The following is a 25133-nucleotide window of genomic DNA, read 5'->3' as shown; positions in this document are numbered from 1 at the left end:
GAGCTTCGGAAATGTGTGGACACCTGCAAGTACCTTTTCATCTTCTCTGTGGCCAACATGAGGAACAGCAAGCTGAAGGACATCCGGAACGCCTGGAAGCACAGCCGGATGTTCTTTGGCAAAAACAAGGTGATGATGGTGGCCTTGGGTCGGAGCCCATCTGATGAGTACAAAGACAACCTGCACCAGGTCAGCAAAAGGTTGAGGGGTGAAGTGGGTCTCCTGTTCACCAACCGCACAGAGGAGGAGGTGAATGAGTGATTCACGAAATACACAGAAATGGACTACGCCCGCGCTGGTAACAAAGCAGCTTTCACTGTGAGCCTGGACCCGCGGCCCCTGGATCAGTTCCCCCACTCCATGGAGCCACAACTCAGGCAGCTGGGCCTGCCCACCACCCTCAAGAGAGGTGTGGTGACTCTGCTATCCGACTATGAGGTGTGCAAGGAGGGCGACGTGCTGACCCCAGAGCAGGCTCGCGTCCTGAAGCTTTTTGGGTATGAGATGGCTGAATTCAAGGTGCCCATCAAATACATGTGGGATTCACAGTCGGGAAGGTTCCAGCAGATGGGAGACGACTTGCCAGAGAGCGCATCTGAGTCCGCAGAAGAGTCACACTCAGAAGACGATGACTGAAAGGGACTCAGGACTGAAGGCCTCCTGGAACCTTCTGGGTCTCACTAGACCAGGCAGGACTGCTGCCGCCCCTCTGGAGAGAGCAGCTGTTTATTTGTCTGTAGACAGGGAACGTGATGGGCGCTGACCTCCTGTAAAGAATAGAACTCTGGGCCAGGTGCGGTGGCTTACGCCAGTAATCCCAGCACTTTAGGAGGCCAAGGCGGGCAGACCATAAGGTCAGGAGATTAAGACCATCCTAGCTAACACGGTGAAACCCCATCTCTACTAAAAATAGAAAAAACAGAACAGAACAAAACAAAACAAACAAACAAAAAAACCCCATAACACTATTAAGCTTTATGTTGATAAATTTGAAAATCTAAGTAAAACAAGCAAGTTTAAGTCAATTATAGTTACCAATGCTGTCTCAAGAAGAAATGTAAGTCTAAACAGAGAAAAAAAAAAGATGATAAAAGAAACTTAAAAAATAGCCATATATCCCTCAAAGAGAAGTAGCCTCTCATCTTTTATAATTCATTCCAGAAAATAAAAAGTATGGAAAATTGCTGTTTCTCTTACTATGAATTCATAACGGACCCAAGCAAGGTGAGAATACATGAAAATGAAACTCTAGGTCAGTCTCTTTTTCAAATATGAGTAAAGGAATCCTCCATGAGAAATTAACAATAAGACTTAGTAGTGCATTTAAAAAATAGTACTTCCTGACCAAGTAGAGTTTTATCTCAATATTGAAAGGGTAGTTTACTAGTAGAATTTATCAGTAAAGGTGTCATATTGGCATATTAAAAAGAAAACAGGATTATATACGAGGATAATGTTACTAGATATAAAAAGAGAGAGAGGCCAGGGATGGTGGCTCACGCCTGCAATCCCAACACTTTGGGAGGCCAAAGGGGTTGGATTGTTTGAGCTCAGGAGTTCGAGACTGGCCTGGGCAATATGGCAAAACCTTGTCTCTACTAAAATTACAAAAAATAGCTGGGCATGGTGATGCATGCCTGTAGTCCCAGCTACTTGGGAGGCTGAGGCAGGAGGATCTCTGAGCCCAGGAGGTGGAGGTTGCAGTGAGCCGAGCTCATGTCACTGCACTCCAGCCTGGGTGACAGAGTAAGACCCTGTATTTAAAAAAAAAAAGAAAAAAAAGAGGGAGAGAGAGAGGAAGAAACCTATGAAATTTAACAACCATTTCTGCTAAAAATCTCTCAGTAAACACGGAATAGATAGGAACTTCCCTAAATTGATAAAGTGTATCTACCAGAAACCTATAGCAACCTGCATATGAAAGAGAGATATAAGAAATTTCCATCAAAGTCTCAGAACAAGCAGAGAAGGACTATTCTACATCCCCTTGGAGATGCTAGCCAAAGCAATGAGATGTACAACAGTAACACAGAGCACAATAAAGATTGGGGTAAATTCAGCATTATTTGCCGTTGATATTATGACTTAGACCAGAAGTCAACAAACTTTTTCTGTTAAGGAGCAGATAATAAGTATTTTAGGGATTGTAGGCCAGAAGACATCTGTGACAATTACTCAGTTTTGCCTGAATAACGTAGCAGAACTAAGATCCATTATATCTGTAGTAAAATATGTAAATGTGCTTAATTCATGTATTTTAAAGATTTTCAGAGTGAATTATAAGGCAAAACCCAATGCTCTGTGTTGTGTAAGAGACAGAGAAACAAACTGACTCAGGAAAGTTAAAATAAAAGGATGGACAAATGTGAATAAAAAGAAAGCAGGTGTTGTAGTCCTTGTAGTATTTTACAAGGTAGCATTCAAGCAGAATAGTAAATGAGACAAAGAAAGATGCCTGGTAATACTGAAGGTTGAAATTCATATTAGAAATAACTGTTATGAAGAGCTATGTAGCAAAATACAGTGCCAATATTCATGATGGAGAAATCATAGGCTATGAAAGGAGAAATAGAAAAAAATACTAGTCTTAGGGGATTCTTCTTCACCTGTCTCATTTACTGACAGATCAAGTGGGGAAAAAGTAAGGATATGAAAGACAAAAACAGCAGAATTATTAAGGTAGATTTTATTAAAACATATCAAACTTGGTACCCTAACAATATAGAATATGCTTCTTTTCAAGTCAACATAAACACTCATTGTTATTCCAGTTAGTATGGCTGTGTAACAAATTACCCTCAAATTTAATGCTATGAAAGAATGACTTATTATGTTCAGATTCTGTGGGTCAGGTATTTCAAGAAGGGATAGTAGGAATGGCTTATCTCTATAATGTCTGGGGCCTCAATAAAAGACTTGAAGTCTGAGAGCTAGAATTATCAAAAGATTCATATGCTCATGTTTGGTGGTTGATGCTGGCTGTTGGCTAAGGACCCCCTTTTCCCTCCATGTGTGTCTCTCCATGTGGTTTCCTTTTGTTGGCTCATTTGGGCTTTTTCATAGCCTAGTAGCAGAGTTCTAAGGGTGAGAGTCCCAAGAGACAGAAAGACCCAGGCAGAAATTATAAATCTTTGATGACCTCAGAAGTCATGCAGCATTACTTTGGCCATATTCTGTTCATTACGGTAGTTACGAAAGTTCTGCTGCTCATGTTCAAGGGAAGAACAAATAGACTCTGCTTCTTCTGGGGAGTGGCAAGATTCTGGAAGAGCATGTGGGACCAGAAGTGTTGCTCTGACTGATTTTGGCAAATACAGTCTTCCCTAATAATATACTGGATCACAAACAAAATTTCAATAAATTTCAGTAGATAGAGGTAGTACAGTAACACTGAGATCATAATATAATAAAACTAGAAATAACAAAATTAGATTGCAAAAAAGCCCTTCTACCCAGAAATTTTCTAGTACTCTTAAATTTCAAGTCAGAGATAACATATATGGCTAAGAATTCCTGGGGGATTAAAAACAAACAACAACAACAAAAAAGATAACATATAAGCCTAAACTGTAGAACAGCTAAAGAAGTATATTAATGAAACCATTACCTATGAGAATGTATAGATAGATTTAAGGTAATTATTAGAGAAAAACAGATAGCTTGAAGTGCATATATTAACTTGAAAAAATAAGCAAAAAATGTAAAAGATATATTAAGCATCTGACTCAAAAACAGTATCAGCCTCATAAAGGAAAGTGGAAGGGAGGAATTTTTAAAGTTAAAATAAATATTAATAAGCTAGAATATAAAAGTGTAGACCAAAAGCTATTTTTTTGAAAACTAAATTATTAACTATCCCAATAAAGGAAAATAAAGAAAATGCAAATATACAAAATAAAAAGATAAAAAGCCAGAGTAACAAGAGAAAACTAAAATAATCCTAAGAACAAACTGTGTTTAATTCTGTGCAAGTATCTGAAAATCTAGAAGAAGTGGGTAATTTTGTAGGAAAATATAATTTCCCAAAGCTGACCCCAGAAGAGATAGAAGATTGAAATCATTTGATTTCCACAGGCAAAATAAAGTTCGTAAAGATTTATCACTTCTCCCACAAAAACACCAAGCCCAGGTGGTTTTACTGGAAAATTTTACCAAACATTAGAAGAGTAGATACTTATAGTATTCTGCTAAATGTTTAACAACTGGGTCTGGGGGCTGGGGCAGGGAGTGAAAAAAGCCGTGATCTGTACTGTTTGCTGATTTCTAAGCATAAATATTTCTGTCATAACTTATTTCAAGCTACCTGTGTGACATCACTTAAAGTGAAGATGAGAAGAGATGTACAAATAGGCTGTTGTGAGTCAGTACGAGCTGGCTTTTGCATACCATGGAGCTGATCCCAATGCTATTTAAACTGTTGCAGGGTGTGGAAGTACTTTTTACTCTTACAGAAGTATATTTACAGAGTAAAGAAGTACTTCCAAATTTCTTTTGTGGAGTACATAAGGCCTTTATAGAAACACTGATAAGGTCTTTACAGAAACACTGATAAGGATTACAGAGAAGATGACTACATACTCACTCCAATGTTAAATATAGGTGCAAAAATACTAATTGAAATAATTACAGACAGAATCTAGCAGCATAAAAGCAGAGTAAAACATCATGACCAAGTAAGATTTATTCCAAGTATTCAATGAAATTTCAGTATTAGGATACTGATTTATTTTTTTTAGTAGATCTGACAGTGAAACCCATAATTATATGGATGCCAAAAGGCTTTGGCCAAAAGTTTTATAACCATTCTTGATAAAAAACATTCAAAAATAGATGCATACTTCCTTAATATGAAAAAACACAGCCATCTGAGTCCAAAAGCCAACATCAAACTTAGAGGTATTCCTATGAAAGTAAGAACAAAACAAGATCTCTGTTCCTACCTATTATTTAATGTTTTACTAGAAATACTAACCAAAGCAATTAGATATGAGAAGAGATTACAGGCATGAAAGTGGAAAGCATATTATAAAAGTTTCATGTTTACAAGTGATTTTTTTTTTTTTGATGGAGTCTTGCTCTGTTGCCTAGGCTGGAGTGCAGTGGTATGATCTTGGCTCACCTCAACCTCAGCCTGCTGGGTTCAAGAAATTCCCCTGCCTCGGACTCCTGAGTAGCTGGGATTACAGACTCATGCCACCATGCCTGGCTAATTTGTTTTTTTTTGTATTTTTAGTAGAGATGGTGTTTCACCATGTTGGCCAGCAGGCTGATCTTGAACTCCTGACCTCAGGCAATCCGCCCGCCTCAGCCTCTCAAAGTGCTGGGATTACAGATGTGAGCCACTGCACCCGACCAGGTGATTTTTACACTTGGAATTTAAGGGAAAAAACTAAAAATCTAACAAAATAACTCAGTGAGAAAGTAAAATATACAGTGAATATGCAGAATCATTAGACTTTTATATTGAAATGAAAGCCTGTTAGTATTTTGAATGAAAAACTTCATTTACAAAAGCAACATAAAAGATAATAAATTGGGAATATTATAATCAAATATTAACAAAATATACAATATCTCCAAGAAAAGCACAAAACTTTCTAGAAGAGTATGCACAAGAATGCTTAACATTAAGAACAGACATTCATATTATTTTATAGGAAAACTCAAGATCATAAATATGTCAGTTAACTCTTTGTAAATTTATAAATTCATTATGAAATCATGTAACAAAGCTTTTTTTCTTCCTTTTTAAACTAGAAGAACTGAATCTAAAGGCCTTGTGGAAAATATGCAAAGATAATAGCTGGGATTATTTTTAAAAAAGAATTATAATGAGGGAAAACCAGCCCTATTGGATATAAAATACATTATGAAGTTTTAATAATTAAAACAATGTGGTGCTGGCACAGGAATCCCCAGAATAATGGAATAGACTAAGAAGTCTAGAACTAGACTCAGTTACATGTAAAAATTTGTATATGGTAAAGTAGTATCTTAAATAGGTAGGGAAAAGATGGGCCATTCAATGTATGTTTTTGGGACATATAGTAGGCATTTGGAAAAAAATTTAGATACATACCTAATACCTTACAGCAGGATAGATTGCAAATGGATTAAAATTTTAAGTGAAAAAGAAAAGAAATCATAAAAGTATTAAAAAAAAGCCTAAGATAACTCATAATTCAGAAACCCGGATATAAAAGCAAAATAGACAAATTTGACTTTATTAGAAATACTCTTGATTTTATTTAAAAAATTATTGTGTTCCTTTTACACAGGAACACAAAACCTTTTAAACAAAGTCAAATAGAACATTGACTAAAAAATTATTTGGGAATTGTGTTACAGACCATGAATAAATTTAGATATATATTCATATATTTTATATATAATTTTATAAATTTATATATATAAATAAAAGAGAATAAAACAAGGTGTAGAATAGTATGTATAGTATACTGCTACTTATGCATAAAAGATAGGACAATAAGAATCTATATTTATGAAAAAATTCTGAAAGATGCATGATAATAGTGACAGTTTATGGATGGGAGAACTAGGCATGGAAAAGAGTATGGTGGGAAAAGACTTACCTTACTCCTGCATTTACTTTAAAGCTTTGGACCATGTTCAAGAATAAACAAATTGAATTTTCAAAGACCAAAATAAAATTCATAGTGCCAATAACCTAACAATTACACATGGCCAAAGGGAAGTACACAGAATAATATTCATTGAAACATTTTTCTAGTAGTAAAAAACATACAAAAATTACATGTCTATCAGGAAAGAAATGATTAAAATATGGTAAATTTGTAATATTGAAGGCTATGTAGCAGTTAAAAAAAGGTTAAGGTAAGCAAAATACTAACATAACAAAGATCTCCAAGACATATTTTTGAGCAAAAACATGTTTGAGTGCAAAAGATTTGTACGGTGCTGGCATAGCTTATTTATTTAAGAGTACAGTGCTATACACATTTTTGTATTTAAAAGCACAAAATTATACACACATGCAGACACACACACAAATCTATAAATACATAGAAATTGTTTTGAAAGTGTAGACATAAAACTCCCAACAATAATTACTTCTATGGGAGGACTTCGGAGTGGAAGAGAGTAGAAGAGGGTGAAAAAGGACTTCAGATTTTCAGTATATGAGTTTTATTAAAATTTGCTAATATTTTACTCATATAATAATAATAAAAGTCCCAAAGAAGGTGATAACTTTGGGTGATTTATAACTGTTTTGGAGACTTTACAAGTTTGTTTCCCCAAGGCCAAGTGACAAATTGTTTCTGTGAAAACATCCCTTTTTTTCTTCAAATTTAAATATTCCAAATGTTGAGAATTCACAGTAAACTTGCTGTACTCTGTCACTGTTGAGGAATGGGATATTCACATGAATCAAATATGCTGGTAAATAAATACGGAGAAAAATGTAGAGGTACGTGCATATATTGTTTGGCTTATAATCTACTGAGAATGGAAAGGAAGACATTAGCATTAAGAATATTCTTTATTGAGTGAATTCTTTAGAGCCAAGCACTGTGCTGGTATCTTTACATATGTTCGTGATCTCATTTAATCCTGGAAACATCTCATAAAAGTGGATATTATCCCCATTTTATATATGAGGAAATTGAAGCTTAGAAAGATATTTTGTTGTTTACCCAAGGTCCCAGTGCTAATAAGTGTCCTCCATGAGACGCAAAACCAGGTCTCTCTAACACTGAAGCCTGTGTTCTTTCCCCTGTTCCATTCTGCCCCCCAATAAAATGCACAACAATACAACTACACTGAATACATATTAATGTTTCTTGATGATTAGGAGAGTACTTCTGGCTTTTTTGAGTGCTTTGGAATCCTGTTATGAGCGTCAATTATCTGAGTACTAGTGAAGCATGGAAATGATGTCTAATTGGAGATATCTAGTTAAAAGAAAGCAGAGTAATACTGCATTGACAGAATTTAGTGCTTTTATTACAGATAGATAAAGGTATGGCAAAATCACTGGTGTGATTCTTGCATATCCCCTTTATTAATTGATCTGCATATTCTGAAGGCCATTATTCCCTCTATACTGATTCCAAATGTTCTGTCTTTATTAGTCCCTTTATACAAAACCTTGTATCTCTATTTGTCATCCTAAAAATATTGCTTAAAAACATGATGCAGTTTCTCCCCACATTGGAATCTGATAATGAAAGGTCTTATCTCTATAGCCTGAATTAACATGAGCAGAATTTAGGTATACTACGCCAGTAGCTTCATGGACAGCCCCTTTGGTTATAGATTATAAATGCCATTTAATGAAAGCACAGGATGGCGCCTGAGTGTCTAGTAAACTTCAACAACCACCTGAGAGATACCTCCGTGTGACTGCATAAAATGGAAATAAAGAATGGCAAATAACCCATTGACTATGCACTTTCTCACCCGCTGAGAGCAAAACGCAATCCGATGCAATTTTAGTACTTACATGCCTCTGGGGAAAATAGACCCCTAAAAATCACCGAGTGCAGCACTGGAAAAATTCCTTAAATTTGTGCTATGCTTGGTGTTATAAAACCCAAGGAACCTTAGATGCTCTTCTTGAGTAAAATGGACTGGTAATTTTGTTTTGTTATATTATCCAGCAAGCGTAATGATAATGGGTCACATGCAATTTAAGAAAAAATTAAGTCTAATAAGAAAAATCTCTAATAAATACTAACAGCATCTTATTGGTATCATCATTGGTCTAACCCTTCTATTAACATTTGTTTTTTTACATATTAAATGGTCTGTAATATGTTGAAAATGAAGAGGATAGTAAAAATTAAAACAGACATTCGAATAATATATGCATTGTACAAATGTTTGCATGTTTCTTCCCTCAGGCAAGTACTAGGAGGTGTGGTATATGCAAAGGAGTGGTGCTAGGATAGAGCAGGAGATTTTGATTTTAGATATGCTGAGCAGTGAAGATGCTCCATGCAGGGGATAGACCTCATCGTTAACCAGGAATGCAACCAATTAAATGAAAGAGATTAGAAATCAAAATGCAGCCCTGAGGAAAGTATACAGTTATCCCCTCAAATCAGGCTTCTTCTGGGCCACTGAGAAAGGGTGAACAAACTTAGGGAATCTCTGGTACCCAAGCAAAGGGCCTCGGGGTTCCTGTGCATTGATAGCTATCCATCATGGGCAATGTGGTAGAGTGGGATAGAGCAAGAAGGGTGTATTCAGGAAGCTCCCTTTATTAGAAATGTGCTTCTCAAGCCTACATAAGAATCTCCTAGGGAACAACCGTAAAGTAAAAGTGCTTAAGCACCTGTTTCCATTGATTCTGATTCAAGGGAACTGGGTAACACCCTGGCATCTACTGTTTTTAATGAGTTCTTCTGGTAACATGTCTGCACGTAATCATGTGAAGAGCACTGCATTAAATGATATTGACAAGGAATCTCTTTCCCCTAGTCCTTTCCACCATGTGATTTAGGAGAATAGCAACTATTTCCAAACCCCACTGAATAGTGGCAGCCACAAATGTCTTGCCATGTCAGGCTCTCAATGGTTTCTGAGAAAAATTAAGCAGCCTTCAGGAGGCCAATCTATGATTAGGTATTTGCTATGCAAGACACTGTACTATGTGTAGAAATGACAAAGGTCCCTGCCTTAAGGAACTTACAGTTTAGGAGGACCTAGCAGACAGAAACTCAAACAAATAAATGCAGCAAAGTGTGACATGTGCTGTGAAAAACCATTTGTATAGGATAGTGGGGACAAATGGGGTTTGGTCATTAGCTGAAGGGTTGCCTAAGTCAGCATAAGGCTTGCACAAAGGAGTGGCAGATGAGGACATCACAGAAGCCATGCTGAGGAGGTCAAATACTTGGGTAGTATCCATATGTTGATCGTAAATGTGTGTAGGAGGGAAGAGCATGAAATAACTCCCAGGTTTTTCGGGCCAGAATGTCTTTGTAGAAGGTGGAGCCGTTATGAGGATCAGCATTTGGAAGAAGTGGATTTGAAGGGAATGTTAAGTGTGAAGTGTTCATAGTCTGTAAATGCAGATGTTATAGGTTGTGGGTCAGCAAACTTTTATCACAAAGGGCCACATAGTAAGCATTTTAGGCATTGCAGGTCAGTCAGTCTTTGCCATGACCACTCAGCTCTGCCATTGTAGTGGGCAGGTAGTCACAGGCAATATGGAAGCAAATGGGGCTGGCTGTGTTCCAATAAAACTATTTAGAGGCCGGGCGCGGTGGCTCAAGCCTGTAATCTCAGCACTTTGGGAGGCTGAGACGGGTGGATCACGAGGTCAGGAGATCAAGACCATCCTGGCTAACCCGGTGAAACCCCGGGTTTCACCAAAAACCATAAAAAATCCAAAAAACTAGCCGGGTAAGGTCACGGGCGCCTGTAGTCCCAGCTACTCGGGAGGCTGAGGCAGGAGAATGGCGTGAACCCGGCAGGCGGAGCTTGCGGTGAGCTGAGATCCGGCCACTGCACTCCAGCCTGGGCGACAGAGTGAGACTCAAAAAAAAAAAAAAAAAAAAAAACACACTATTTAGAAAAACAGGCAGTAGGCCAGATTTGACCCACGGGAGCTAGTTTGCCAATCCTGCTGTACGTATAGGTATGATTAGAAGATAAAAATATAAATGTAGCTATGTTGACTCACATACATATTATATATATATACACCTAGTATCTTTCTATGTAGACATATAATCATACCTACTTGATATAAATGCTGCACTTCCTGCTTATTTGGGATAAAGAGGTTTTTCAAACTATCCAAAAGTCAAATAATGATTGTCTATAAGGAAACAATTAAATATGAAAATATAAATTAAAACAACAAAATACATTTTGTACTCAATGGTTTAGCAAAATTTAAAAATCTGGTGATACCAAGTGTTAGCAACATTGCAGAGCAACAAAAATTGAAAAGCAATTTTGATGGTAGTTGTGAATTAATATATCTCTATTGGAAAACAATTGATTATTTTCTAGTGAATTTGAATATATATGCCAATCCTAAGATCCAGAAATCTCACTCCTAGGACTCTACTGCAAGAAAAGCTATTATATGTGCTCAGATCAATTATGAACTATACTCATAGCATAACCAAACAAAAAACAGAAGCCGGAAACAACCCAAATGATTCATTAAATAAAGTGAAATAACATTCAATATGGACAAATCTAAAACTCAAAAGAAAAGAAACCCACTGAATGATACCATATAATATCCTTTATATAAAGCTTGAAAGTGCAAAATAAAACACTGTTGTAAAGGGTCCTTACATTTTTGGCAAAACTAGGATGAAAACCATGAAAATGAAAAATTCAAAATGCAGGTAGGTGGAGGCAAAAAAAAAAAAAAAATTTCTGACCTGATAGGAACAACCAATGGTATTTATTTATTTCTAAGCTTGGTAATGGGCAGACAGATATTTTTTAAATGATAATTCTTATTTTACATATATTATATTTGTTCCTTAACATCAAACAAGTCTTGCATGATAATGAAAAACAAGGCAAAACCAAAATCTTACTAAGTTATCAATTTTATATTTTCAAAATAATTAAGTCAAGTTTATTCTTTTGTTCAAAAGAAACATTCATTTTGGCGACTGATTTTTTTTTTTTTTTTTTTGTCTAGCTCAGTTTCTTTCCAGTCATGTCACCTCTCCCTGTGATGCAGGGTCAGCTGGCTTCCAGTGTTTCAGCTGGGCAGGAGTCAGGGGGGATTATGGATAGCACAGAAGAGGGAGGAACATCAGGAAGGAGCTAATGTGGCTGGTGTAGGGTCATTTGAGTTCCCTATCTCTAGGAGAATGAGCATTGTCTTTGGCATAGGACCAAATGTGGTCAGAATCCTCCCTGTCACTCAGAAAGTAATTCCATTGCTGTCTTAATATTACCCTAGTCATCTGGGGTTGCAGGGACACTGTGTAGTGGTCTTGTGGTGTGGAAGCTATTGCTACATAATGTTTTATTTCTTGAATATCACTTTGTAGTGTCATGATTACAAGGCTTGGAAGAAGATAAACTCTCTGTCCATTCCGAATATAAATGGGCACTTGAGATGAAACCACCTCATTAATTTCCCCTTGTTGCTGAAGTAGAATCTGAATCCAAACCACAACACAACCTAGCCCCTAAATCTCTATTAAAAACCACCTTGGGTAGTCTGGTAAAGCTTTATTTAAAGTCAGCAGAGAATTATAAAGTCAAAAGTGAAAAATGGTACAACAAGAAAGAATCATAAAAAAATACTAGATCAGTTAAATGTAGTCAAAGGCAATTTAGTGTGTTCTGGCACCAGCACTTACTGATGCAAAGAATGTGATGTGTCAGGGGTTGGCAAGAGCATGTAGGAAATGCAGAATGAAGGATGCAGCTCCATGTGTTGACTCCGAAACAGCCATACACGGCCGCAGAGGTTGCTTCAGCTACCTTGCTTTTGTATCAGAAATTTCAGGGAGAATATTCGAATTCCTCCAGGATGGACATCTTTCTTCTGTTCTTTTGTTCTGGATATAGTTTATGTTTTAAAGTAGAATTCTTTCTTTCATGGAGATAAGCTAACATAGAGACTGTGTAAATCAGGTCTCACCAAACTAATATAAAGACTGTGTAAACTGGGTCAGACCAGGAGGGTAAGTAACACTTGCTGGTACTTCTGAGTATCCTAGTATTCTAGTTTCTCCGGGGCTGCTACAGTTATCTGCTTTTTTACATCCCTCTCCAAGGTGTGAGGGTTTCTGCCTCATCTTCTTCGCCCCTTTAGTTTCCCATTCACCAATATTAGCAGGTTTGCTCAGTAATGAACACAGCTACCAATGTTATGCACCCACCCTTTTCCAGGCACTGTGCTAGGCCCTGCATATACATTCTCTCACTAATCCTCAACAAGCCCCGGTGGTTCTTAGAACTCTTGTCTGAAAAAAAAAAAAAAAAAAAAAAAAAAAAGCCCCTGTGAGATAGGTCTTATTAGCATGTTGATTTTACACATAAGGACAACTAGGGCTAAGAGACTTAGAACTCATTTGAGGTGCCACAGAAACAGGACTCACCAGGCCAGACTCCTGTGTAGGAGCAGGCGCTATGCAAGAAGTGTTGGTTCTCTGACTCCATCAAAAGGTGGGTGCCCGTACCTCTAGGAAACAGTACAGGATAGCATAGTGTCAAGAGCATCAGGCTGAGGTCTGGGTTTGAATCCTGGCTTTGCCGCTTATTGACTCTGTGGCTCTGGACAAGGTACTTGACCACTCTGCATCTCTGTCTCCATGAAATAGGAACAATAATAACACCTGCCTTACTGAGGTTGTTGTGAGGATTGTGTAAGTTGCTATGAATGGTTTCAAATAGTTATTGTGGAAGTGCTGAATGGTAGTCCCCCTTACCTCTAGGGGATGCATTCCAAGATCCCAGTGGATGCCTGAAACCATGGAGAGTACTGAACCCTATGTATACTGTAACATTTGTTTCATGTACATTTATACCTGTGGTAAAGTTTAATGTAATTATTAGGCATGGTAAGAGATAACGATAACTGATAGTAAAATAGAACAATTATAAGAATATTACAGCATCACTGCTCTTGCACTTTGGGGCCATTATTAAGTAAAATAGGGTTGCTCGGACACAACCACTGCCGTACCACAACAGCCAATCTAATAGTTGAGACAGCTTCTAGGTGACTAAGCGGCCAATGCTATATACAGAATGGACACACTGGACATAGCAATGACTCACATCCTGGGCAGGATGGAATAGGACAGTGTGAGATTTTATCATGCTACTCAGAATGGCATGCAATTTCAAACTTGTGGATTGTTTATTTCTGGAATTTTCTATTTAATGTTTTCGGACTCTAGTTGACTGTGGGTAACTAAAACCATGCAGAAAGTGGATAAGAGGGGACTACTGTATACATGTTGTTGTTGCTGCTGTTTCTATTATTATTATTATCAATAGTGTTGGTATTTTGTCTTAAAATATATCCCCTAAAAGTAGAGTGCCTTCACTGAAATAAGTGGTTGTGGATGGAATCAGGGACGGGGAGGTGGAAGGACCTGCCCCTGTTACAGGTCAGATGGGAGGATATTCTTAGACATGCCACTCATTACCCTTCAAATCCCACTTTGGTGTGGGCCATATCCATTTTTGGTAAACTCATTTGCCCCAAATGAAGCAGCTTTTGAAGATCAAACAAGAAAACTGGATTCTTTGAGTATATCCAGCTTGAGTACTTCCATGTTCAAAACGCCTTTCTTTCCTGTCTACAGATTCACCTCTAGGAGAGAAGGAAAGAGGTTTAGAGACTTCCTTTGGATCTAGCAGCTCTTATCAGAGTCTCAATGTAGATTCAAGAGGAGTGATTGGTATGCTGTAAATGCTTTAGAGGATCTGAAATAGATTAGAGAAACCTATTCCAGAGGATAAAGGCAGGACAAGAGGGAACCATTAATCTCATGGACATTACATTCCCTAAGAACTTTTTTTGGGAATGAACAGAAACATGCCAGGCCATGTGCTGTCCATTTGCAGTTCTTTGAGCTGTGGACTTGTGTGCATGTGTGTGATAGATTGAGGCCAATGTCGTTGCCTCATTTGCAATGGTTCTTAAACTTGAAAAGGAACTGAAAGGTTGACACATGCATGCAGAGTCAATGCAGATGATTCGACTGAAGTAGTCCTGACAAATACCAGGGCTCTCCACATTGTCAGGAACAGTCTGATGATGACACGTTCGAAGTTCCGCAGACTGGCTTGCATCTTAGTAAATGTGTATGATCAGGAGAGACATAGTTATGCCGTGGAGAGTTCTGAGATGTGAAGAGAACAAGTTAATTGTTCAGCCTCAGCTGAGACCTTTCACTCAAGTCATTAATCACAGTGTACAGTCTGGAGTCTTGGCTCTGAAGTTCGATTCTTTAGGCTGCTTTCCTGCTCCAGATGAAAGCTCATTCCAGGTGCTGGCCATTTGTGTTTTCCTCCAGCCAGGCTGATTTATGGACCTGGAGATGTTTTCTGGTTTTTCCAAATTCTGTTCCATTACTTTGTAATAAGGGGGGACATGTGATTTCTGGCTTTTTGCGGATCCTCAGTTTTAACATCCCTAATACCAAAGATTTTTAAAATTAGTCTGTGGTCTGCTTTCTGTGATCTGGAGAATAGAAATGCTGTTCTGTGTTTTGAGTACCAAAGTTAAGACTTAGGGACTCTTATTTCTTTCCCCTTGGGCTGGAGTTGAAGTTGCAAGGGACAGGCAGGAACCTCTGTTCCTGCCTTCACCATCCCAATGCAAATTAAGGCTTGGGAAGCTCTAGTGACAACAACTCACTGCAGGTGTTGGAGATATCACGGTCCCATGTGAATGCATATGGCTCAGGGTATAATATTAAAGGCCTTCCACACTTGGGCTAGGTCTCCGGTGACAGTGTAAGGCAATATTGAAGATTTCAAAAGAGAATCTGAGTGTCAAAGGAGGACATTGTGATATGGAGGCTGAACAGCGTGCTGTCAAGTGTTACCTGTTTGACTGAAAGGTAAACCAGATCTGAGTTGATATGGGGCAACAGATCCCTTGGGAGTTTTCCCAGGAGGATAGAAGTGTGTCACAGGAAAGTAATTGGAAATTGATATTTGGCATATCTCTGGGTTACTTTTTATTCCAGATAATACCAAGAGTCACTTGGTATTGGCCAAGTGTCGTTAGTGACTTATACATCAAATCCCACAACCCATTGCTGAAATACAATCTTCTCTTCGTTGACAGTAGCCAGCTGCTTCCTGGTCCTCTGCTTCCTAACTAGTACTTTATGTTAGAGGCCCATGGCCCTGGTTTAGGTGAAATGAATGGTAAAAATAGAAATTCAATCTTATAAAAAACCTGTCTATAATTTTTAAAAATTGATATGTAAACTGTGTACGTATTTATGGAGTGCATGTGGTATTTTGATACATTCATATAATGTGTAATGATTAAATCAGGGTGTTTGTGATAAATCACCTCCAACATTTATCATTTCTGTGTGTTAGGAACATTTCAAATCTTCTAGCTGTTTTGAGATATAAAATAAATTATTTTTAACTATAGTCATAATTGTGCGGTTGAACATGATGTCTTCTATCTAACTAAATGTTTGTGTCCATTAACCAGCCTCTCTTCATTCCCCTGCACCACACCAATTCTACCTTTTGATAATTCTCTGAAATAAAATTTTCACTGTCAGTGCTGTCCTTAAAATTCAACTCAACTCAACAGGTACTTGTTCAGAGCCTCCTACAGGCTTTATGTTGTGTTGTGTGCCATGGGACCTATAAAATAAGAATCAGACATGACCTTTGCCCTTGAAAAGCTTATGAGCTCATAGGAAGGATGATGTGCTTATGAAACACATTTTACATGGCAAGATAAGCTATCGTGTATGTGACAAAGTGACTAGAATCAGGAATAAGTGCAGAGTCAGAAAAATGAGAGTAGGTTGTATTGGAATTGTCAGAGAAGACTTTATGGATGAGGTGGGACAAAGACACCAATATCCTAAACCCAGAACTGTCCCTTAAAGAAATTGTGAGAAGCACAGCATCAGGTTACTAAGAAATTATGGAGCCCTTTTAAGTGAAAGTAAATTTGTTCAATATGAGAATGGATTAATTTAGTTCAATAAATATTTATTGAGTACATGCTATGTGCCAACAACTATATCTGATGTGATCAAGGAAGAATAATGAGTACAAAGGGGACATGTGTGTATTCTCAGATGCTAACTTCTCTCACATAGGTGTTTAAAGTTATTCCTGGTCTGTTGATTCCAAAGTCTGTGATTTTTACCATTCACTGTTCAACCTCTCAAAAAGACTTTCTCATCCAAGATATATTTGGGTTGAGGAGCTGAGTCTAATTTTTTGTGTGGTGGAAAAATGGCATGTCTAACTTCATAAGTTCTATGAAGTATAAAGAGTTGCATGCATGCTGATTGTGAAAGAAAGGGACATTGAATTAGCACTGAATGTGGGCCTAAATTATTAGGTTAGGGAGTATTTGGAATAGCATTAGAAAAGCCTGAACGTGACCCACATTCAGGGCTATAAGTGAAGCCCAAGTTCTCTATAGATCAAGCTTTTCTTGGAACTTGTATCGTGCCCCTTGACAGCTGATTTGGAAACCCAATTAGAAAGGCCTCCCATCATTAGAGGTGAGACAGTTTTGCACTGAGCTTTGTTACTTGAGAAGTTTAAAATTGGCTCCACCCAGATATATTGGATAACTCACTAAAATCTAGAATCGATCTGTATTCCTCCTTGTAAAATAAGGAAAGCCATTATGTGTTCATTTCTTTGGGGACAGGTATAACTGGACAATTGCAAACGGTTTTAGAAAGAAAACAATGTCAGGATGATAGTGGTGGTACTAGTCATCATCATGGAGATGGTAGCTATTATTCCAAATATCCAGATAATTTTAAAATAATATAACCATAGAACCCTATTAAATGCTAGAAAGAATCTAAGATATCAGGCATTGAGGCACAGAGGTGTCAGAGTTTATTTAGCTAAGCAATACCAGAAGATAACTAGAAAATCCTGCTTCCTAGCTGGCAGTCATTTGCATACCACAACGAGACCCCTGCTTAGTAACCCCTGCATTTCTGCAACCCATGTAACTGCTTTCTGAAGCTAATTTAGGTATCAAATAAAAAATGGAATTTTGAGAGAACCGTATTTTTTTTTTTTTTAACTGAAGGGATTGGTGGAAGGAAAAGCGAGAAGAAATTTGAAATCTTGGTTCCTGACATTTTCCTTACTGTTCAATTACTCTCTTCACTGGAAAGGTTCATCTTGGCCTTTATGGGTGACACATCCACATGTGGTCGCTCACTCCTATGCGTGCGTGTGCATCTGTTGATATGCATTCTTCTTCATCATCTGTAGGCATTTTACAAATAATGGCTTGTGTGCGGGTGTGTTTTTTATCATCTTATTTTTTTAAATGAAAATGACAACTTGAAAATTCTTTGCAGAAATAATTCTTCTATGGTAAAGAAATTTCAGCATGTCTTCCAGGGTCATCTTTGGGTCACCTAATTTCATGGAGGAGTTGGTGGGTGGGAGAGATATAAACAGTGACTTTGGAATTTTTATCTTTCCATCCTGTGGCAAGTGGGCAAAGTTGGTAACAAAGAAGGTTGGTTGGTGGAGAACTAGGAAAATATATTCAAATAAGAAAGGTATAACAAGGTTGTGAGTGTATACCAAAAAATTGGCAAGTGCAAAACAAAAAATTGGCAAGGCATAGAAAGACAGAAGAGGAGGCATGGATACTCTTCCCCTCCCTCCAACCCTGCTCCTCTGCGAAGCCATTGCTGGGGTGTGGACGGGATCAGGAGAGTATATAAAGGAGCTTGGACTTTGCGGTTGTAACTCTTCTTTTTGATGAAGCTGTTTTGGAAGCTTTCTTCTTGAATAGAGCTAGGGGGATCTGAGGGAGGCTCAGAAGAGAGGAGAAAGGCCATTTGGAACTCGATCCAGGTTCTGGGTATAAAGATGAGGAAGTATTACAGGGTTTCTGTAAACCAAGGAGTTCAGGTTGGCAGGATGGAAATCTGACCCAGATTTTACTCACCAAACTATGCGTGTGGAGGTGCACCTCAGAGGGGTACCTTTTTCATATTTATCCAAAGCACTGTGTAGAGCAGACTAGTCCCTGGATAAGGGAATTTTAAACTTCCTTCTAAGTTTTCCAATCCTATCTGCATATTTTCAGAGCTGGAGTTTCTAAGCAAGGCATTCTATATTTGTTCTCTTGGGTAGTTAAAGCACAGACAGCAGGGAAGCATGGTGGCTCACAGAGAGAACTAGCTGCAGAGACCACCTTATCCAATGAACGAAGTAAGTATAAAATGGAAATGACTAAAGGGGTCCTTGATTTCACTCTCTTGAGAAGGCATCCACAAAGCCAAGTGCCTGGAGACCCACATTTCCAGCTTCTCTCGTCTCCAGTCTCCCTTTAGGAAGGCTGTGAGCAAGCCTGGCCTTCGTGGTTCTTTACTTCCCTGTCTGCAAACTCCCTGCAATTATTATGCAGATCCTTACGCTGTGTACCATGGGAGTGTGAGGCCTCTGGAAGAAACTCTTGACTTTGAGGAGCTTGGAGGCCTTTGTGAAAACAGGAAAGACAAGCACAATCCTAGTAAATGAAGTGTGTACAAAGCCTGTTTGACAACAAAGTCCTCTCTAGAGGACCTTGAAAAATCAGAGACCGCCATTCCATATGGAAAGGTCCTTCCACCCTCACCTCAGTGGTTGTTTTTCTCTCACTGAAGAATGAAAACGGTAAATGGCCTGAAGCAAGCTAAAAGCAGATCCCTCGGCTTTATTCATTTCCTGACTGCAATACTTGGTGGTAGTATTAGTAAAGGCTCTGGCAGTCCTCATAGGAGAAATGCCAGTAATGAGGCAATGGAATGTTCATTCACCTGCTTTATGTTCTTTTGGAAATAACATGATTTATAAAAGAATACAGAATCATAATTGCCAGCCAAGATGTCATTTTAACCTTAGGATGTCCAGAAACAAAGAGATATTACATCCTTTGTTCTTGGAACACCACTGGTGTCAAATTATGCACAGCGTTTCCTCTTGGCATTTAGTGCTTGTGAGCCTAACAGCAACCAAACACTGACTTCAGAAAGATGATGCTTCTGATGGTTTTCTCACCTGAATATCTCCTTGGTGCTATGGGAGACAGCATGGGCCTCCTAGCTTCCCTGCATTCTGATAGAGCAGGAGCCAGGAGGCATGGCAGTCTTAGAAATGGCTAAGGGTTGGGGTATACTGTCTTTGGCCTCTATCAAAGGAGCTGAACAAGAGTCCCATTAAAATGCTGGTGAAATAATTCATAACCTTGGTTTTATCTGCACATCAACATATGCCAACAGATGCTCAGTGCAAAACATGAATATTTGATTAATATAACATCAGGCATCTGGAGCAGAGAGCAGTGGAATGTTGCGGGGTGAGTAGGACTGAAATGTTATCCATCTAATCACAGCTGTCTGAATGCACATAGTAGGCATTGAAAACATCCGTGATTATATTTTCGTAGATTTGAGTAACTCTGTTGCTTGGTTTTGAGCCCAGATGTTTGGCGTCCGGCTGGAACTGTGTGATCTGCCTCCTGTCATCGGTCTCATCAGCACGCAGATGTTCGGCAAGGGACAGCATTCCTCTAGTCTCCGTTGTAAGGCCTCTTCTCTCTTCTCCCAGCCCATCCACTTGGGCTCCTGTGACAGTCAGCCACAGAACACATCGCAGGTCACCCATGGAGCTTGGTGTAGAAACTGTCCCCCACACCATTTTGTCATTGTGGTTTTATCTGAAGGCAGAGAACACTTGAGCCTCAGCTGACAGAGTAGACTAATGCTGGTGACAAGTACTTGAGTGGTCATTTCATCATTCATTCCATTGGTCATTGAAAAAATGTTGAGTAAAGGCTTATTAGTCCACAGCACTTCCCTGAAACCTGAAGAAGACATAGGAGAAGACCCTTGGTAGGAGAGGGAGAAGGTTACAATGTAAGTGAGAATATGAGACATTCATTAACTTCTAGGGAATGATAGGACTGGTTACATTAGTGCTGAGGACATTCACAGCAGAGGGGAGGGGAAGCTAGTTTGTAGAGTGGATAGATAGCACACTAGATCCAAGTCTGTATCTTGGATCTCTCTCATAACAGCAGCATGTGGCTGAAAACCCAGACCTCAGTTTCCTCTGTAAAATAAAGGAGATGCATTAAGATGCTTTCTATGCTCTTCCGTACTATCCTTCAGTGCCACTTTCCTCTGATCAAGAATTGAAGAGAACCGCATATTCCCATGGTTTAATTTTCCCAGAAGACCTAGGACTGACCACTTTCATAGGTAATCAGATAGACTTCTAATAGTCAAAGGACCCTATGAATGAAAGGTAGTAAAAGAAGGCATACACCGATGCCTTAATATCTTGGTTAGAAGATAGAGCTTTTGAAAGTCTGTGAAAATCAATTTTGGATAATAATAGAAAAATCTGTTAAGGCTGGGAGTAGAGCTCTGCTTCAAAGTGAAATAGCAGCAAGTTTTACCTTTCTTCATGTACCATCATTCTTGAATTAGTTATTAACCTCAGGACCAAGAGCATCTTGTTGCCCTTGGATTGGTCCAGTGGCATTTCTTTCTTTCTTTTTTCTTTTCTTTTTTTCTGAGACACAGTTTTGCTCTTATTGCCTAGGCTGGAGTGTAATTGCGCAATCTTGGCTCATCACGACTTCTGCCTCCTGAGTTCAAGCGATTCTCCTGCCTCACCCTCCTGAGTAACTGCGATTACAGGCATGCGCCACCATGCCTAGCTAATTTTGTATTTTTAGTAGTGATGGAGTTTCTCCATGTTGTTTAGGCTGATCTTGAACTCTTGACCTCAGGTGATCTGCCTGCCTCAGCCTCCCAAAGTGCTGGGATTACAGGTGTGAGCCACCATGCCTGGCTCTAGTAGCATTTCTGATTTCCTTGGTTCACACGGTCTTGGTATGACAGCCCTGTGAATGGGTACCTGAGGACCTTTGCTGCCAGTGTTCAAGGTGGCTTTTCTTTAGCTCATCTAAGCTACAGGGGCTGTATCTTTAAAAAGTAGAGACAGCATGATTAATCTGTAGTTGGACAGGTTAATTGTGGCTTCCAATCTCTTCAGATCCTGTGTAGGCAGATCAAGTAAGTTACCTATATAAAAGGCAAAGCACAGAAGTCATGAACATTCTCACTTCTGTGTAGTACTATATAGCCTCCTGAAAGGTTTATAACAATTACTAACCAACTTGTTTAATCCCCACAGTTCTGTGAGGTCAGTATTACCTTCTTACATTGTAAGTGAGGATACTGAGGTACAAATGTATTTGTGGCCTTGGAAATTTTTCACAGGACATATTTGGTGGATGCTGGGAAGAGCTAGTCTCCTGAAACTCCAAAATACCCTCCCTACCTCACCTGCTTGTTGAACTTTTTCTGTAAGTTAAGACATTTCTGATTCTGGGTACTCTTTTAAAATGCAAATATCCCTGGAAGAGAGGTCAGACCAAATTTCTTATTGCTTAAATAATTGCCTGACTAATGGTTAAAAATAATTTTCATCTAAGATAGTTGAGCACAGCATGCTAACATGTTAAAATCAGGATTAAATGGGCCGGGTGCAGTGGCTTATGCCTGTAATCTGAGCATTTTGGGAGGCCGAGGCGGGTTGATCACTGGACGTCAGGAGTTCAAGACCAGCCTGAGCAACGAGGTGAAACCTTGCTGCTACTAAAAATACAAAAATTAGTTGGATGCAGTGGTGTGTACCTGTAGTCCCAGCTACTCGGGAGGCTGAGGCAGGAGAGCTGCTTGAACCTGGGAGGCGGAGGTTGCAGGGAGCCGAGATTGAACCATTGAACTCCCGCCTGGGTGACAGAGTGAGACTGTCTCAAAAAAAAAAAAAAAAAAAAAAAATCAGGATTAAATGAAGGGGGACCAGGATAGGTTTGGGTTTGGGGAGCTTGTTTAGGAGTAGCTATCTGATAGGGGTATAACAATGGTGACCCCAGGACTCCAATTCTGAATGAAGGAAGTCCCCATCTAAGGGATAGTATGGGACATGGAGCAAGAAGATAATGGAAACAGAGCAACTCTTTATATTTCAGACTTGGTTGGCTTATTTGTGCCAGACCCACCCCTGGTGAGTGGGCAGGATTGTGATGGATGGGGTCAAGCTTCTCTACCATTACATGCCAAGTACCTGGCTTAGGGCATTGATCCATTTCATATACTGTCTTATTTTGCTAACTACGTAAGGCAGAAAAATCATTTCCCTGTTCTACTCCAATATGTGCCAGTTGAAAGTGAAATCCTCACACTGAGCAAATGTACCAAAGAACACTCTATAAACTTAATGAGGGAGATGAAGAGATATGTGCCAGAAACCTAGAAAATTTAACACTGATGAGGTTATGACTATTATATGTTTAGTTAAATTGTTGACACTGATGGGACGTGACTGAGGAAATCTACCATCCATTTTCTCCTTGTATCAGTGTTAATGGTTCCTTGGTGTACTCTTCTCAGTTAACAAAAATATTCCCGAAAGTTAAATGCCGGGAGAAGAAGTGGCATAAGAAGTACTTTTATTATCTCTGTTCTTCTGGGAGTTCTCTCCAGGAACATTATTTAAAGCAGGACTTCTCCGGACTGGCAAATGAGTTTGAAGGGAAGGACTCATGAGTTCAGAGGGGACCGGAGAGGCTCCTAACCCTGTGCTTGAAGACTTGCCCCAGAAAACCCACGGAGCACGACACTGCCATAGCCTCTCAAAAACACCTTTCTCTTTCATTTTCCTCCTTTCAGAAACTGACAAAGGTTATCCACAGGCTAGTGAATAAAGTCTCAATTCCTTTAGCTGACATTCAAGGCACAAATGTGATCATGATTTTTGTAAGCTGTCAAGTGCTGTATAAACAGGTGGTGGAGAGAGTATTGAATTTGAAGTCAGAACACTTTGGTTTCAGTCTTGTTAGCTGGGTGACCTTAGGCCGGTCACTTGATCACTCTGAATCTCAGTTCCTTCACTTATAAAATAGGATTATTTCAATAGTTAAATTAATTGAAAGTAACATAGTACTTAGCAAAGAGTGAACATTCAATACCCATTAATGAAGAGATGGTTACCAGAAGCAATTTATTCTAGCATTTAAGAACATTGGCTATGGAGACAAAAGTTAATAATCTTTTTTATTCATTTATTTTTGTTTTAGATTCAGGGGGTACATGTGATTGTACCCACTTGGTGGGGTTGGGCTTCAAATGTACCTATCACCCAAATATCGTACCTTGTACCCAGAAGTTAATTTTTCAACCCTTACCCTCCTTCTACCCTCCCCACTTTTGGATCAGTCTTTCTTTTGTCTTTGATTTCTACCTATAAAATGGGGGTAAGTTGGAAGATTTAGATGAGTTAATACATATCAGTAACTTTCAATAGTGCTTGGCCCATATTGATCCTTCTGTAAGTATTAAGTCTTTTCTTGCTACTGTTGTTGCTTTTATTGAATGACATGTCCTAACCTTATTTTTCCTGACTTATCTGATTTTCTGTTTTACCAGCAGACAGAGCTCCTCCACAAAGTCATGATATCATTAGGGTGGGGATTAATTCCTACCTTTAACTTCCATGAGCTTTACTCAATGCCTGAAAAATACTCAATAATTTTTGTTGTTAAAAAGTGTGCAAACATGCTTGCTAATATCTACCTAGCATTGCTAGAGGTTTCAGCTTGTAGAGTAAGCGAAAGAAAGAAAGAAAGAGAGAGAGAGAGAGAGAGAGAGGGGGAGGGAGGGAGGGAGGGAAGGAGGGAAGGAAGGAATGAAGGAAGGAAGGAAGGAGCATCCAGATTGGAAAGGAAGAAGTAAAACTGTCTTTATTTGTGATGAAATTATCATCTGTGTAGAAAATTCAGTGGAATGTACATAAAGCTATTAGAAGCAACAGGTGAATTTAGCAAGTTATGGGATGCAAGATTAATATCCAAGTCAATTTTTTTTTAGTTCCTTAAACTTAAGACAGCCACAAGTAGACCAGTTTAACTCGTGTGTAGGATGAGTAAGGGGTAGTGTGGTATGCAAAATTAGAAAGGCAAATCTAGATAACATGGAATACTTTTGCTTACTCTTTCTCTCCCTTCGTTCATTCCTTTTCCCTCCCTCACCTCTTTTCTTCCTTTTCCTTTCTAGTTTCTTGGCATAACAACCTTTTCCATAAAAGAAGGGTAGAACTTGTTTCTTAAAAGCAAAGTTATTTATTCTCTGGGTTAAGTCAAACAAAATGACCCTAACTATGTTGTTTTGAGCTTACAGTGAATGTTCTGTTATATATAAAATGTTCCCAAAGATAAGGAGTGAAATGTCAGCAAGCAATCATTGGAACTTAGGGTATCAGGATTCAAGTTCTGATTTCCTCTTAACTAGCTCTAATAACTTTGGGAAGATCACTTCACCTTTTTAAGGCTCAGCTTGCTTTGTCTTCAAAAAAGGATAATGATTGCATGACTTCATTATCAATTTTTTATA

At 38.8% G+C, this 25133-nt stretch overlaps 1 protein-coding gene and 1 pseudogene across 3 annotated transcripts in view; both read left to right on the top strand.

Moving 5' to 3' along the window:
- LOC108529490 (mRNA turnover protein 4 homolog) overlaps positions 1-636 on the top strand; it is a 6839-nt pseudogene extending 6203 nt beyond the window's left edge.
- The window catches only part of LRMDA (leucine rich melanocyte differentiation associated), a 1135663-nt gene that overhangs the window by 915165 nt on the left and 195365 nt on the right, over positions 1-25133 (top strand). The gene's annotated exons all lie outside the window — the stretch shown is intronic.

Source organism: Rhinopithecus bieti, unplaced genomic scaffold (genome assembly GCF_001698545.2).
Source record: "Rhinopithecus bieti isolate Rb0 unplaced genomic scaffold, ASM169854v2 scaffold_6022, whole genome shotgun sequence".
In the NCBI taxonomy this organism is placed as follows: domain Eukaryota; kingdom Metazoa; phylum Chordata; class Mammalia; order Primates; family Cercopithecidae; genus Rhinopithecus; species Rhinopithecus bieti.
Note: the sequence above shows the minus strand (reverse complement) of the source record. Positions and strands in the feature narration are given on the sequence as shown.